The following is a 17,071-nucleotide window of genomic DNA, read 5'->3' on the forward strand; positions in this document are numbered from 1 at the left end:
TGTGTGTGTGTGTGTGTGTGTGTGTGTGTGTGTGTGTGTGTGTGTGTGTGTGTGTGTGTGTGTGTGTGTGTTAGTGCAGGCTCTTATTTTGACATGTGATGAATGCATGTATAACAGTGATGCTCATTTACAGTGTTATTCGTTTCCAGTCTTCCTTGAAAAACATGTCTGGTCAGTGGGGAAATATTACTTTACTTGGAAACAAGGGTTGGTGACAGGAAGAGTATCTAGCCATAGAAAATATGCCTCAACAGATTCTGTATGCATGCAAGCATAAAGTATGGATGTTCAAGGTCTCTTTTTCTCTCCCTTTTTTTCTCTCCCTCACTCATTTGATGGACTTCCTGTAGTTTATCAAATTCCCTTGTGTGACATTAGTCAACTTGGGGCTATTGTTGACACTTACCTACGGTGCAGCACCATGTAACCAAACCTGAAATCCGGTCTTAATCACACAGCAATACTTGTACCAATAATATGTATCTAACAATATATTAGCGAAGGTCTTTAGAAGATAGTTGTGAGATTTGACTGCTACTTCAGGCAAGTTGAACAACCTTGTACAAGCTGTTTGTTGCTCTGTCTGTCTGTCTGCTTGTTGAGTATTTGGCCCGCCTGGTGTAGCCATCCGGTTGCACCAGTCCTCAGCCAAATCGTCCAACCCATGCTAGCATGGAAAGCGGACGTTAAACGACGATGATGATGATGGCTGATTTAAATGCTTAACTTTTTAGCATTCAGATTACTCTGTCAAATGTAAAACTTATTTACGTTGTTTTGAATTAAATATACATTATCATGGAGTGATAAGATATCAATGATGTGATTGTTTTTTTAGAATGATGTAAGGTTGGTGTGAAAAGCTGGATCTGGCTGGATTGAACATAAAACAAGAAGGATATTTTGGCTGGATTTGGCCAGTTTAAATGCTAAGGATGTAAGGTAGATTTTTGGTTGCTATTTCTAGCTACCCGAATGCCTGCTTACATTGTCTTGTTAGCTCTTATGAATTGAGATTGTATTTGTCAGATCAAGCAGGCTAAGTGCAACAGCTTTGCTCCAATGAACAATAGTAATCACTGGTAAGGTTAGAACTCTTAGTCATGTGTTCAATAGTCCAGTATTTGAACCTCAACACTATTATTTCCTCGTCATGATTAAAAATAACAGAAAATCAAAACAGTGATACGTAAAAAGATAAATTATCATTCCGTAGATAAATTCTTTATCTTAATTAGAGAATGAATTGTTCTCTTGTTGGGTTATTTTTGGAACCTTGCAGGATTATTTCCTATCAACATACAAAGAAGTTCACTTTTAACAAAGCGAGTAATTACAATTATTGAATGGTGATTGAATTGGATGCTAGAATTTGCAGGTGCTGGTGCAGTTATGTACCAGCTTCAGCATCTGATCTGCAGAAGTGGAGAGGTTCGTACAAACACCAACCTTTTCAATTCCGTTTCCGTGTGTATTCAGACTTATGGTAATGAAAGAATATGATTACTAATTCAAGTGGCTGAAATGGGGGTTTCTTCTGAAGGATCCTTGAAGTAATGGTACATGAGAGGGTGCATGGCTTGGAGATTAGGGGAGGCTCTTTAGGTTAAGCCAATTTTTCTCTGCATTGATAGGTTACAGCTCTGGTACTATAGACGTGTGGGTTGGAATCACAAGAAAATCAGTCGCAAGATACTCTTGAAGTTGAACCAACTGGTAGATTGAGGGGTGGACCACATAGCAATACTTGCACTAATAATCTTTTCTACTCTAGGCACAAGGCCCGAAATTTTGGGGGAGGGGGCCAGTTGAATAGATCGACCCCAGTATGCAACTGGTACTTAATCTATCGACCCTGAAACAATGAAAGGCAAAGTCAACCTTTGTGGAATTTGAACTCAGAACGTAAACACAGACAAAATACCGCTAAGCATTTCGCCTGGCGTGCTAACGTTTCCGCCAGCTCGCCGCCTTATTACTTGCGCTAATAATAACAGGAAAAAAAAATCCATATTGCTAACATGGTTCGTTTGCTTTGGTCTTCGTTAGTTGTAATTAACATTGATGTGACCTATATTCAGTGTAGTTGAAGTTAACTAATATACTACAGGTATAAACACCATTGCTCTCAGTTGAGGTGTTGATTCAGAATGTGCAGAGACAGAATTCAATGCCATAGTGTCCTGGCCTAAAGCTAGCTCAGTTATTAATTTGTATGTTTAATCAGTATTTTTCCCCTTTTAAAATTGAAAAATAATTCTCTTAAATTATATATTTAATTAAATTCAATTTCATAATACTGCTTTACTCTGTTTCACAAGGCTTTTGTGTTCTTAGATTGTCTAATTTTTAAAAAAATGAAATTGATATACAATGGTTAATTTACTAGTAAAATGCTGTGTATGAATTAAGGTTTTTATATAAATAGGTGCAGGTGTAACTCTAAGAAGTTTGGTTCACAATTGTATGATTCTGGGTTCTGTCCCACTATGTGGCATCTTGGGCAAGTGTCTACCAAAACCCTGTGTAGATTTGGTAAACAAAATTAGAAAGAAGCCTGTTTTGTGTGTGTGGTTGTTTCCTGGTCTTGACATTGAGAGTTGTAAAAGTCGCCATCATGCAAGTGGTGTCCTTTATTTTTGGTCCTCCATGAAAACCTGTCTGGCAATGGGGAAATATTACCTGATTTGGAAATGGGTAAGGATTGGCAACAAGAGCAATCTAGCCATAGAAAATCCATCTCAACAAGTTCTGTCTGACCTCTGTGATCATGGAAAAGTGGACATTAAAATGATAAAAATTATTTTAATATAAATTATAATCACCAGTTGAAAATAGCACTCATTAAAGCAACCGGCCCCAACCTTTGTTGCACTATGGAATGCTTCATGCAAAACATGTGGTGGTATCAAAAAGTTCCTGGACTATTTCCATAGCGTGCCAACAAATGGCAGAACACAGTTGCACGTGCAATGAGAGCTAGCAGTGACCTTTATGAGGCAGTGTGCCCAAGTGACATCACTTGAATGTGACGTGCTTACTTCAAGTTGTGAAATTTGTGTTTTTGTGATTGCATATATGTTGTAGTCTGCAATTTTGTCATGGACAGGAACGAGGAGCCAACCTGAAATTTTGTTTTAAACTTAGGAAGTCTGCTACAGAGACATTGAGCATGCTTCAGCAAGCCTTGTGGCGACAAGGCAATAGGTCGTAAACTATGTTTCAAGTGGCATGGTATGGGTGCTTCTAAAGCGGAAGAATGTCCCCTGGAAATATGGTATTGTGCATCGAGAGTTCTGCTGTGATGTTTTGAAGTGTTTAAGGGAGGGCATTTGGTGGAAGTAACTGGATCTGTGGAGCATGAAGAATTGGATTCTTCACAGAGTTCTCGTCACTCATGAGTTTCTCACCAAAAAACATGGTATCTCTCCTGCATCCTTCCTATTCACCAGATTTGGCACCTGCGGACTTCGATCTCTGAGATGAAAATGCAGCTCAAAGGTCGCTGTTTTAACACTATAGTGAAGACCCATAGTGAATTACAGAAGGTCCTTGACTTCCAGGTCGGATTCCGGAAGTGGAAGGACTGCTGGGCCCTGTGTATTGCTATGCAAGGTGACTATTTCGAAGGAGATGACATTAAAACTAAGGTAAATGTTTTTTTTTTATTTAACATAACTAGTCTAGGAACCTTTTGATACCGTCTGATAATGTTGTGCTAGAGATGATATACGACCCATTGACCTTTGGGTTTCCACGTTCCTTATCAAGCCCCAGCTTCACATGTAACCCACTTCCAAAATATTGTGAATGGTGATGTTGCGTTAATCAGCTATATTACCATGTATTCTGGAATCGAGGTCTTTTATCTATTTTTAACTGAGGTAAAATAAACCTAAGAGCGTAGTATTTAGCCCCCTCCCCCACTTCCCTTTAAAAGATAATTTCTGCATGTACAAATGGTTCTAGATTTAAATGTAGTTGATGTACCATTTCTTTGGTGTAAATATTTCAATAATTATAGTTTTATTTTTAGTTATATTTTCCCTGTTTCAATAATAGGATTGTGGCCATGCTAGAGCACTGCCTTGAATTTTGTCCAGCAAGTTGACCCAAATTCTTATTTACATCCGGTACTTTGTTGGTCTTTTTCTGTATACCAAATTCACTCACAGGGCATTAGTTGGTATAAGACTTTAGTATAAGATACTTGCACAAAGGTTCTCCGTAGTGGGACTGAACCTGAAGCCAAATGATTGTAAGGTGAAATTCTTAACCACACAGCCACTGTCTCTGTATGTCATAGACAAAAACAATATTTAACATGTTAGTTCTTCATTTATTTGAAATTAGGCAGTTGACACTTTGGTTTTGAATGACAGAAAAATGCATATTGTGTGAGTGGGTTATTTCTTTTGTAAAGAATTATACAACTGTAAAATTAACCTTTTTGAAGCATTTTGTTTACAAATATTTACCAGCTAATATTGCATCTGTGTATTTATATCATAATGTGGATGGTAGTGTGTGTTGGGGGAGAGCATTGTTTACTCACCAGAATGGGGGAGGAGAAGATGGAATGTCAATGAGGTTCAATAGAGGAAGTTGGGTATTTAGAAGCAGTTGTGAGTTTTCTTGGAAATAAAATATTTCAACCAGGCACATCATAATCATCATTTAACAACTACTTCATGTTTACACGTGTGAGATAGTTTGAGGCAGATTTTCTGTTGGCAATCCTCACCTATTTCCACCTATTTTCCCATAGCTAGACATTTTGCATGGGACTGGAAATGAAGAATCTAGCTTGCATGGTGATGCTGCTCATTTACAACCATCACTTCTAGACAAGGGTACACGCAAATATGCGCATGCACGCACACGACAGGCTTCTTTGTAGTTCCATCTACCAAATTTACTCACAAGGTCTTGGTAAGCCCGAGACTGAAGACATTTGCTCAAGGTGCCACATAGTGGGTTTGAACCCAAGACCACATGGTTGGGAAGCAAACATTTGTCACATAGCCATGCACAATGCTTATATTTTAAATGCATTTTCCAAAAAAAAAAGTCTTTGAAATTATGGTTAGACATGTTAACTTATGGCTGAAACATGTTGAGCGGAGACAGGACTGATGAAAACCACGGTTCAATATAATTTCCTTGTTTAACCCATTAACATTTAAACCAACCATACTGGCCCAAATATTCTACTTGTGTTCAAACCAACCTGATCGACCTCTCATAGCCTCTACCCTACCACGTCATTCTAAAAACAATCACATCAGTATCTCAACACTAACAGATAAGGCATAGTAAATTTGAAACAATGCAAATAAACATTACATTTGACAGGATAATCTGATTACTAAAGGGTTATGACCTTGTTTTACTGTAATTTCTGCAAAAATTTAGCATGTGGGGCACAAGACAAGGCAGATGCTATAGTTTAATGTTATAATAAGCCACAGTTCCCAAATTAACTTCTCTTTGATTAACATGCTTTTCAAACATAAGGTATTTTTAACTCTTTAGCATTCAGGTTACTGTCAAATGTAATGCTTATTTATTCACATTACATTGTTTTAGAACTCATCCTGGCATTACCTCGTAGTTTTGAGATTTCAGTGCTATGAGTTTATTTTTAAAATGACTTTGTAGGGTTAAGGCCAAATCTGGTTGGTCTGACCATAAAACAGGTAAACTGTTTGGACTCGATATGGCTAAAGGGTTAACCCATTTGTTTTTGTTTATTTTTAGTATGACATTGTAAGGTTGGTGTAAGATGCTGGATGTACTCAATTTGAACATAAAACAGGTAGAATATCTGGGCTGGATATGGTCGGTTTAAATGCCAAAGAGTTAAACCTGTTCATGTTTGTAAACCACTATTCAGTGAAGAGGGATAGCTTTGTTGCAAAAAGGTCAAGAACTGCTGATCTGTCCTTAAATGAAAGTAACTATATCTGACATCTCTAGTGATTAACTTAATATCGGTCTCTGAATATTCTTAATGAATTGTCTCTTGAAGCTGCTAGTCACATGTTATAGCTACTTTAACACTTTCAAGGTGAAAATCTTTATGTAGCTGCTTGAAATAGTAGCGGAATATCTCTTGTTAGGGAATCTCATCTTTTGTTTTCCTCTTTTGGTCTTCCATGGAAAACATCTGTCCATGGAGAAATATTATGTTACATGGAAACAGGTGAGGGTTGGTGAAGGAAACGGCATCTGGCTTTTTTAAAAATCTGCCTCAACAAATTTCTACTAACCCATGCAAGCATGGAAAATTGGATGTCTAACCCTTTAGCATTCAGATGACTCTATCAAATGTAATGCTTGTTTATTCAGATTATTTTGAATTAATTGTACATTATCCTGTAGCTCTGGAATTTTAATGGTGTGATTATTTATTTTTTAGGCTGACATTGTAGGGTAGGTGTAAGAGACCAGAACTGGCTAGTTTAAACATAAAACCAGTAGAATATTTGGGTCAAATATGACCGGCTTGAATGCTAAATGGTTAAATGAACAAATCACTTGGCAAGATTCTCTGTAGACTCGAGCTATAAGTCAACCTCATCGCTATGGAAAATAACATTTCCCCAAGATGCCTCTCTCTGGGATTGAACTTTGGAGATTGTGGTTGTAAATCGGCCTCTTAAACTAGTGATTCCCAACCTGGGGTCCACAGACTCCTGGTGGCCTGTAAAAGTTGTACTGGGGGTCTGTGAACTCAATTCAAAATTTCATATATGTATACACACGCAAGCATACTAAAAGGGGTTTGTGGGAAAACTCATGAATAAAAGGGCTGGGAATTACTGTAAAGGTTGGGAACCACTGTCTTAAACCATTCAGCCATACTATTGGACTTCTTTTTTTTTTTCTTGTGGCTGAACTTAATTTGTATTTTTCTTGCTGGGTGGAGGTGCTTATCTCCCCTGTTTGAAAACATCAGGACACAGAACGCTTGTGTCACATAGCCAACTGGAAATGGTGTTGCCTGGGGCTAAATAGCAGTATCATTCTTCCCTTTCCTGGAACTGCCACATTAAGTTGGCAACAAATCATCACTTTATTATTTTTGGTTAATCTTCCCAAGATTTGTTTTTTTCATTTGAATGGTTTACTGGATGTTAAAAGTAAAGAATGAGGAATTTGTATATATCTGCACTCCAGAAATATTGAACTAATCAGCCCCAGTAGTTTGTTTTTAAGTTTGTTACATTATTCTATCAGTCTCTATTACCAGACATGTAAACAAATCGACCCCAGTTGTCAAATGGTGGTGGTGGTAGTGAGCAAAAGCATACATATATATGATGGAATTCTACACATTTCCAATTACCAAATTCACTCCCCAAGACATTGGGTGGTCTGAAACTTTTGTAGAAGACACTTGTCCAAGGTGCTGTGCAGTGGATTGAACTGGGAACTACATGGTTGCAAAGTGAGCTTCTTAACCACACAACAGTGGAGGCGCAATGGCCCAGTGGTTAGGGCAGCGGACTCGCTGTCATAGGATCGCAGTTTCGATTCCCAGACCGGGCGTTGTGAGTGTTTATTGAGCAAAAACACCTAAAGTTCTACGAGGCTCCGGCAGGGGATGGTGGCGAATCCTGCTGTACTCTTCCACCACAACTTTCTCTCACTCTTGTTGTGCCTGTAATTCAAAGGGTCAGCCTTGTCACACTGTGTCACGCTGAATATCCCTGAGAACTATGTTAAGGGTACACGTGTCTGTGGAGTGCTCAGCCACTTGCACGTTAATTTCATGAGCAGGCTGTTCCGTTGATTGGATCGACAGGAACCCTCATTGTCGTAAGCGACGGAGTTCCAACAACAACAACAAACCACACAACTATGTGTATGCCTATTGAAATTCATCCCAATTTATTTTTGTAATTGTTGTATTGGTGGTTCTCTTGTTTGAAAAATGTATTTTAACACCATCATGGCTCTTTGATTTTGTTTTACAGTCATGGGGGCTCTGGATTTGATCTCACTATGCAGAAGTTTGTCAGACAGATTATACCTTTTTCGGGGTGACAAACTTGTTACATTTCCCAGTTTAACACCAGCTTGGCCTTTGTGGGGTACCTTTAGTGGAATGAACTCTTTTGCAAGCATTCAGACCAGGGCTGACCATATCATGAGCACGCACCTTTCTTAAACCAATCTCAAAATGCACTGCAAAAGTTAAATTTGTTGAGTGCACAGGACTTCAAAACCCCTTTGCACTTTCTCTAGCTCATTGGTATACTGGCATTGAAAGGAGCTAGCTTTCATTGAAATCTGGGTTTTCAATGAAAACCAAGATACTTGAGCACTTAAGGAATTCTCAAGCTTGTCACTTTTTTTGTGGGGTGTGGGACAGTGTTTATGATTTGCATTGTGAAATTTACATATGATGGATAGGGGTTATTTTGTTACTGATAAAGATTTTGGTTTTGTCCTGGCTGATGCACATGGATATTTTTTTAAAGGCTATTAACCATGGATTGAAATCAGATACAAGAAATAACTCAAGTGGAAATAGCTTAGTCAGAAATGAAACCAGTCTCACATGTTTTACCACCAGTTATTAACCTTGAGTAATTTCTGAATGAATAAATCTTTAGTCAAAGTTTATCCAATTTGTGTGTGAGTGCTGAACTGTAGGGTATTTCTGGGAGATTTGGTTGCTGTTTCTAGTGTATCAAACAATCGTAGAGGTTGTCGTTTTCCCAGAGCGATCACCATGGAGTCTATAAACATGTTAGTTGTATGTCTGTAGCGTGGCTGAATAATTTTCACAATTACAAGGTCTCTGGTTCTGTCCCATTGCATTGTATTTTGGGGCAAGTGCCTTTTATTGTCCTGTGTTGTCCCAAACCTTGCAAGTCAAATCTGGAAGATGGAATCAGCGAGGAAGCTTCTCAGACCGATTATATCTGTTACTCAAAGGTCCGGCTTTGTCACAGATATACTGATTCAACTTGAGGTTTGCATTATGAGCACATTTGTTTGTGGAATGCTTGGCTGCTTATGTGCCAATTCAATGAGTAATCCTGTTGATTAAACAACCAGTTATTCATTGGTGAAACCAGATGTTTCAAGTGGTTCAAATTCTGAGATACATCTCGGTGGTTCTCAACCTGTGGTCCACAAATTCAAAATTTTATATATATATATATATATATATATATGATGTTTAAATGAGTTTTCCTTGGGGTCCTTGGTAGTGAAAAGGTTGGGAACCACTGATACACACGATGGATTCTCTTGTTGTGAACGACAAATGAGTGTTCTGTAAAATAAAGCATTAATCATGTTCTATGGATGCAAATGTCTCTTGAGGTCTGCTGGTGCCTTGCAAACCTTTTGGCAAAAGGAACAAGTTGCAGGCTCAGTTTGCTTGAGTGCTTGTGGATCATTTGCTATGTGTTTCCTTGAGTGGAAGGCTAGGCCTGCTTTGCTTTGTACCACAGTAAGGTTTCCATTTAGAAGAGTGTTTTACCAGTGTGCTTTCATGCTTGCTTGAAGTTGGTCCCAATGCTGGAGTCGACTTGGCTCAAATCTTTGAACTGAGGAGCAGCAGGACTGGCACCAGGTCCTATATATAGATAGGTTAGTTATAGAATTCATTAGAATCTAGGCACATCAACAGGGTATACCAAAAATGGGGTTCATAGTGAGTTAAAACAACCATGAGGGTATCATGTTGGTGGCATACTGTAGATATGTAAATACCAAATCCAGTTAACTGCAGATCGGATTCAGAGCTGGGGCTAGTTGCAGCATAGATATAAAAAAAACAAAAATGGGGCTTAACCCCCATTTGTATTAGTTTGTATATGTATCACATCATTTAAATGCCACCTTTTCCATGTTTGCATGGGTCGGACAGTCTAACAAACTGGTTTCTACAACTGGATGCCTTTCCTAATGTCAACCACTTTACAGTGTACAGGGAGCTGTTGTTTGCATGGCACCAGCACTGGTGAGGTCACCAAGTACTCGCAAGACAGGACTTACTCAGTTGAGTGGGGTGTAGGACTGAGAGATGTGGAAGTATGATAGTGAGAGAAGTGTCTTGCTGAAGTGAACACATGATTTTTCCCCATCTTGAATACCATCAAAATACAAGGTGAATATGAGAGAGAACAGGGATAGAGGAACAGAAAAAGGTGGGTAGGTTAGGTAAGTGTGCCAGAGTGAAAAGTCTGTGACATGACTAAAGGTGGGTGTGGGTTACTGTTCCTCTTAGGTTGAGACCCTTCTGTATAAGGAAGGGTATCTGATTGTAGAATTGTTTATCCAGATACTATGTATTAATCAAGTGAGCATGATTTGTATACAACACTGAATAACGAGGATGTGTTTAGAGAAGTCAATTTCTTTTGTGATTTGGCTGAAAGGGGTTTTCTTCAGGAGCTAGCTTTCATCGAAATCTGGGTTTTCTGTAACCATTATTGGTACTGGTGCCATGTAAAAAAAAAAGCAGCCAGTGCACTCATTAAAGTGGTTGGTGTTAGGAAGGGCATCCAGTTGCAGACTCCAAGCCAAAACAAACAATGGAGCCTGGTGTGGTCCCTGGCCTTGATGGTTCCTGTCAAGCCATCCAACTCATCCCTGCAGAGAAAACAGACTTTAGATAATGATGGTAATTATGTGCAAATTGATTTGAGAATTGCTCGACTCTTTTACTTGTTTCAGTCATTTGACTGCGGCCATGCTGGAGCACCGCCTTTAGTCGAGCAAATCGATCCCGGGACTTATTCTTTGTAAGCCTAGTACTTATTCTATCGGTCTCTTTTGACGAACTGCTAAGTTACAGGGACATAAACACACCAGCATCAGTTATCAAGCAATGCTAGGGGGACAAACACAGACACACACACACACACACACACACAGACACACACACACACATATATATACGACGGGCTTCCTTCAGTTTCTGTCTACCAAATCCACTCACAAGGCTTTGGTCGGCCCGAGGCTATAGTAGAAGACACTTGCCCAAGGTGCCATGCAGTGAGACTGAACCCGGAACCATGTGGTTGGTAAGCAAGCTCCTTACCACACAGCCACTCTTGCGCCTATATTCACTTTGACTGAAATTCTTTCTCACAATTTGGAAATTTCTGTTTTCACTGTTAGCCATTGATTATGGCGATGCTGAGCATTACCATCAATAGTCAATTAGTTTAACTTGACATTTAGATCCTTTGCTTGTCCTGTGCATCACATGATGCGCAGGACATATTTGTCTGGCATCCATACGTCATATACACATTCCCAATATTGTTTTCATCCACCAGAGTAACTTTAAGACTTTCTGAAAGGAAAATTATATATTACTCAGAATGTATGGAACCATGGCTACAGATGTTTGAAAATGAGCATGGGCGTTTGACAACCCTATGAAAATGCTTTGCACAGGCAAAAGGTTAATGCCTTTCTGAGGGTGAGAACCTTACAGATAACGTTAGTTCATCCTCAGGGGCAATATCCTGGATATGAAGGAAACTTAGCTAATTCATTCTCCACTTGCTCGGGTTGATTTTAATACCTCTACTGCGAACGAACCGCTACCTGCGAGAAATAGCTGTCAAGATACCTCAGCATTTTGTTTCAAAAGATACGTTAAATAATGGATTTCTACACCTGGAAATGAAATGGGGTGGTCACGGCTGGAAGACCTTTTGATTGTGCGTCCGTTTGATCAAGCGCCGCTTGAAAGCAACCATCAATCACCCTCGTCATTTCGCTGCTGGGCAGCATCTACGTTCTGCGTATCTCAGACAGGCCCCGACCTGTCTCTGGGTTGGCTTTTGTCTGAAATAAACAGAGGTGACGCTGAAGGTGGTGTGGGGGTGCATACAGTAAGCTGACAACTAAATCTCATTTGAGGACTGTCTGTTCTTTTGTGGCTGACACTTTGACCCGCTACTCGTCTTATATAAACCTTCTCCTCCCCGTTTAGCTCAACGTGTTTGCCTGCTCTTTCTCTCTCTCCCCCCTTGGTGTTAGTGTGACAGTTCAGTGTCAACAGTATACGCCTTTTTCAGTTCAGGTCATCCCGTTTATTTATTTATTATTATTATTTTTTATTATTCAGTAGACCCTCTATTATCATCGTAGGCTTTTCTGCCATCGTCTTGTTTCCAGGCAGTGTCTATCTACGGCTACACTAGCCAACGTAGCTTTTTTTTCCTCTAATGATCTACTGGAGAGAAAGCTCCAGCGGATCGGGAGGGATGTCATGGGGAGAGATGAAGAATAAAACCACAAATAGCAACAAAGCCAAAGAACATCGGTGGTGGTGGTGTGGAGGTAATACCTGGAATTTCGGCATTTTTATTGACTGGTTTGGATTTGATTGATATTTGCGATCACTCGTTCTTTCATCAGCTCTGTTTATAATTGAAATGCGTGGGTTAGCGACCTGGGGGCGTGGAGGATTGTGTTGGTAGAATTTCAACTCAAACGCTAGAAATTTTTATTTCAAATACTCAATTTCTGAGAACAGTCTGACCTTCTAGTTTCTTCAAATCTGTAATCAACACCGATTTGAAACCTTTCTCACGCGACTTGCAGCCGTGTCTGTGTCCATCGCTATCATTTCAGAGAGAGGTGCGTTTTATTCTTGACACCAGAGTAATACTGACAAAAGAGTAACAGAATTTGATTGATCATTACGATTGATCTCGACTTAAATAGGAAAGAAACCATTCTTTTAAGCACAACCATGAAAATTTGGGTGAGAGAGCCAGTCGATTACAGGGACGCCAGTGCTCAACTGATATTTAGTTTATCAACCCCGAGAGGATGAAAGGTAAAGTTGACCGGTGGAATTTGAACTCGGAACATAAAGCAGGAAGAAATTCCGTGAGAAAAGAAATAATGTAAAGCCAGTGTTGTCCTCTATAGAATTCGAACTCGCATTGTAATCACTTGAATCATTTTCGTTTTTTTTTGTTTTTTTTTTCAAATCCCGTTGGCATTCATAAATTCATTCAATCAGCTATAGGTGTCCATCTATCCATCCGGTCAACCTTCTTTCCTTCTTAAAACTGAGCATGTTTAAATGAAAGATCGATAAATGTTATTGCTAGAAAAAAAAAATAAAGATAAACATATGTAGATTGATCTGTGGGGAATGCCTCTGTCGACGTCTGCTTTAGAATAACATTGCATAATGTTACAAATATAGATTACATGATAGGTGAGTGTTTAGAAGAAAAAAAAATGTTTTCTGGTGACAGTCGGCATTTAAAATTAAGATGTTTTCAAAAATTCGATGTCTCGTCTAATAAAGTATTGATGTGATAAACTCAGTTTTATCTAGATAAATACACATACGGACAGAGATGCGCGCACTGTCTGTGTATAAACGTATTTTTGTGGTGTTCTGTTTGCAGTCACCGCAGCGCAAAGCCAAGACAGCCGATCAGTGTTGACGAAATTCCTGGTATTTTCCCTGGCTTTGTCTTTGGTTTTGTTGCTGTTTTGTGTGTGTTTTGTCTGTCTGTCTGTCTCTCTCACTCTACCATAACGCCCACTCACTATTTCTCGTTGGTGCTCTCTCTCTCTCATTCCGTTGCCTTTTGTTGTCAGTAGAAAAAGGTGTCTCTATATATGTATAATGTATGTATATGTGCGCGCAAATTTATGCGTTTGTATATGTAGCTAGTAGATACTAAGAAGAGATTCTCTCGCTCTCTCTTATAAAAAAAACCTCCGTTTTCGATCTGCTAGAAATAGCAGCCAAATCTCTTAAATTCAAACTGCCAGCATAAAACACGGGCAAATTTCATAATGTAGTCTTTGAAGATGACGTCTGAAAGTTAGATGGGATGGTCACACTGCTGGAAATCTATATAGGTCTATATCTTGTCTCTGTTACGAGACACAGAATATCCCTCTTTTGACGTTTCATTAATCGGCCAATTACGCTGTTCCTTATTCTTTCTTCCGGCCTCTCCTACACACTCGACCTTCACTTTTCTCCATCTCAACAATAATTATTTTCGTGTCGCTGTTTCCATCCATCCATCCCTCCCTCGTTTATTTATCGTTGTCATAGTTTATGGTTTCTTCTCCGCCATTCTGTGTTTGGGTTTCATTACTTTACCCCATCCCCTTTTTATGTTATCCCTATTTCTTCTAATTTCCGACTGCCTCATGATTTAATAATTCTTTCAATTTTTTTTCCCTGTAATTTTACCCTTTTAAAACCCTACATATATTTCTATTATTTCTCTCATTTTCTGTCTAAATTCTCCCAATCTCCTATCGTCTCTGTCTCCCTCTCCCTCTTTCTTTGCTTACTCTGACGGTTTTTAATTCCTTTTAATTTCCCCTCCCCTTTCTCTCTCTTTCTCTCCATCCTTTTCTGTTTACTGTTTCTTTTGCTCCTTTTCAGTTCAGTCTATCGCTTTCACCCTTTTTTCTCTTTGTCTCTTTCACCCTTTCTGTCTCTCCCTCCCTCCCTCCCTGATTTAACCATTCTCTCTTCGTGAACTCACCGTTATCTCCTCCTCTGCGTCTCTTACCTCCCCTCTTTGTTTCCCCCTCCCCCTTAAAACCTCCAACGTTGCCATCGCGCTCACACTCACACTCACTGCTGCTGTGCTTGCTTGTACTGTGGTAAACTACTACTTCCGCCGTCTCCACCACCACCATTGTCAACCTGCTTTCTGTGTTGTGAGTTGTAGTGTTAGTACTATCGAGTGTGGTGGTGGTAGTGTCTGTCCCGCAGTAAACACAAAACAACACACAGACCCTCGTCTCTCTCTCTCTCTCTGTTAATTTCTGTTTTGTACTTCAATTTATTTCTTCAATGTAAAGCTCGGTTTGAGCAAAAAGCTCTAAGGTAAGTCATTAAATGGAATCATCTATAATGGCAGTGTTATATATTCTTTCTATATATTCGGGAAACAATAAATGCACCACATGTCTTTGTGTCTGGTTGTATGTATATTTCTATAAATAATTGCGTGATTATATATGTATATCTAGGGGTTTCTCTTTCTCTCCCCCACTTTCTAGAGATGTGTGTGTGTGTGTCTGTATATCCATGAAGTTGTATATGTAAATTATATACTGTTACAAACACGAGCCAACATGTATTCACTACATGGTGGTTCGACCTACTAGAAATGGCAGTTAAGTCCTTGCTCTGTTCTTAAAGAAAGCACACATTGAACAGTAATGCTGTCCTGGAAACTGAACTCCTTAGAGGGAATGGTATAGCTGGGTAGAAAAAGAGTAGCTACAGTTGAAACTGATAAATATTACACAATCGAAGGCCGGCCTTGCAACACAAACGTATATTTACCATTTTATGTAACCCCACCACCACTTAGGAACATTTTACAAGCCTTATTTGAAATTATATTTTGCGTGCTTCTGGTGTTCTTCAATGTTTGGGGTGGTTACAAATCAACTATTATAGCCTTCACTTCTCTCTGTGTCTCACAATTAAAAACAATGAAACCAAAAAATAACAGGTGTTTGTGTACATGTTTTAAAGCTCTATTGGATGTCTGTTGTTCGTGGTTAATTTGTTGCTGTTAGTTAGTAGCTGGTGAACCCTGATCGAGTTCACACCTCTGATCAAAAGGTATTCCAGCCATGCCCAACAGATCTGTCTCTCTCTCTCCTTAGTGAGTGAGCAGTGTTATATGGAGATTTTGACTGCTATTCTTAGACCTTGCGACCACGTAGGTTGTTGGTTCCTAACATTCATTTGTCTCTCCGTGAGTGTAAACTAGTTTTGAATAATTGTTAATGTGTTCGTGAGAATTTTCCCGTTTCAAACCGTTTCGCGTGTGTTCGGTTGGTACATAAATTAAGAGGTAAATTTGGTCTTAGATTTGGTCTAAAACGATGGATTCAAATAGTGTTTGGTAGTTTGAATACGAAATGTTGCTTTTATGTGTATTGTCAGTTGGTAAGGAATTATGACAACCCCTCCTCTCTCTCTTTTTTTTCTTCTGTCGCTGTGTTTTCTAAAATACACACGACTGCATGAATTTGTTTTTCTTTTACTTGAGCTGTCCAGTGTGTTCTCAACAGTATACGCATACGTGCGCGCATGTATATATGTACATACACACACATACGCGCGCACGCACGCATATATATACACATTCACGCACAGTCGCACTCACTCGCATTCATTCACTCACTCACTCTCACTCACTCATTCACTTACTCGCATTCACTCACTCTCGCACATTCACATTCATGCACACACGTTCTCTCTCGCACACACACACACACATTCACCCTCTCTCACGCACACACGCACACACACACTCACCCTCTCTCACTCGCACACATTCACTCATGTGCTCACACACACACACACTTTACAATACATACCTTCACTTCGCTCGATGTACTAAGTTCTCTGTATCAAAGTTTGCAAGATGTAAAATATATTGTATATATTTTGTTTCTAACAATTACTATACGCGTATTTGTGTGTATAAGTGTATATAATGTGTGTGGTGTTGAGTACGTGTATATAATATGTATGTGTATATATGTGCTGTCGTGTACAATGTGTATATGGACAGCTGGTAGAAACCGTTAGCTCTGACTGAATGTAAACGTGGACACGGTTAAGATAAAAATAAAGCTCTCACCGCTGTTTATATATTATTTCTTTGTCCTACATCTTTTCCCATGTCTTTGTAGATATACTTTCTTCCAGTGTATAGAACCATACGTCCCTTACATAATTTTAACTGAGCTTTGTTGGCAGACTGTTAGGACAAAACTTTTTGCATTGACCAGGAATATAATCTAACACTCACAATGTGTGCGTATATAGACGGTGTGTATATATTCCCACTCATACACTATATATTGTGTATCTTTATTTTTTACATTACTGTGTACATGTGTGTGTACACTATCACGGACACTGTAAATACACTTCATAGACATCACACTCACACTCAGTGTAAATACATACTCATAGACAATGTATATTACACACACACACTATATATATATGTGTGTGTGTATATATATATATATATATATATATATATATATATATATATAT

General features: G+C 39.0%; 1 protein-coding gene across 6 annotated transcripts in view; it reads left to right on the forward strand.

Moving 5' to 3' along the window:
• Window positions 1–17,071, forward strand: part of LOC106872957 (eukaryotic translation initiation factor 4E transporter) — a 115,629-nt gene that overhangs the window by 21,711 nt on the left and 76,847 nt on the right. Inside the window, exon 1 of one of the 6 annotated variants that reach the window (XM_014920140.2) lies at window positions 14,661–14,866. The exons of the other annotated variants lie outside the window; for them this stretch is intronic. The gene's annotated coding sequence lies outside the window, so the exon portion shown is untranslated. Of the gene's footprint in view, window positions 1–14,660; window positions 14,867–17,071 lie in introns of those variants that run through there. 6 annotated transcript variants of the gene reach the window in all.

The sequence above is a fragment of the Octopus bimaculoides genome, chromosome 25 (assembly GCF_001194135.2).
Source record: "Octopus bimaculoides isolate UCB-OBI-ISO-001 chromosome 25, ASM119413v2, whole genome shotgun sequence".
Taxonomy (NCBI): Eukaryota; Metazoa; Mollusca; class Cephalopoda; order Octopoda; family Octopodidae; genus Octopus; species Octopus bimaculoides.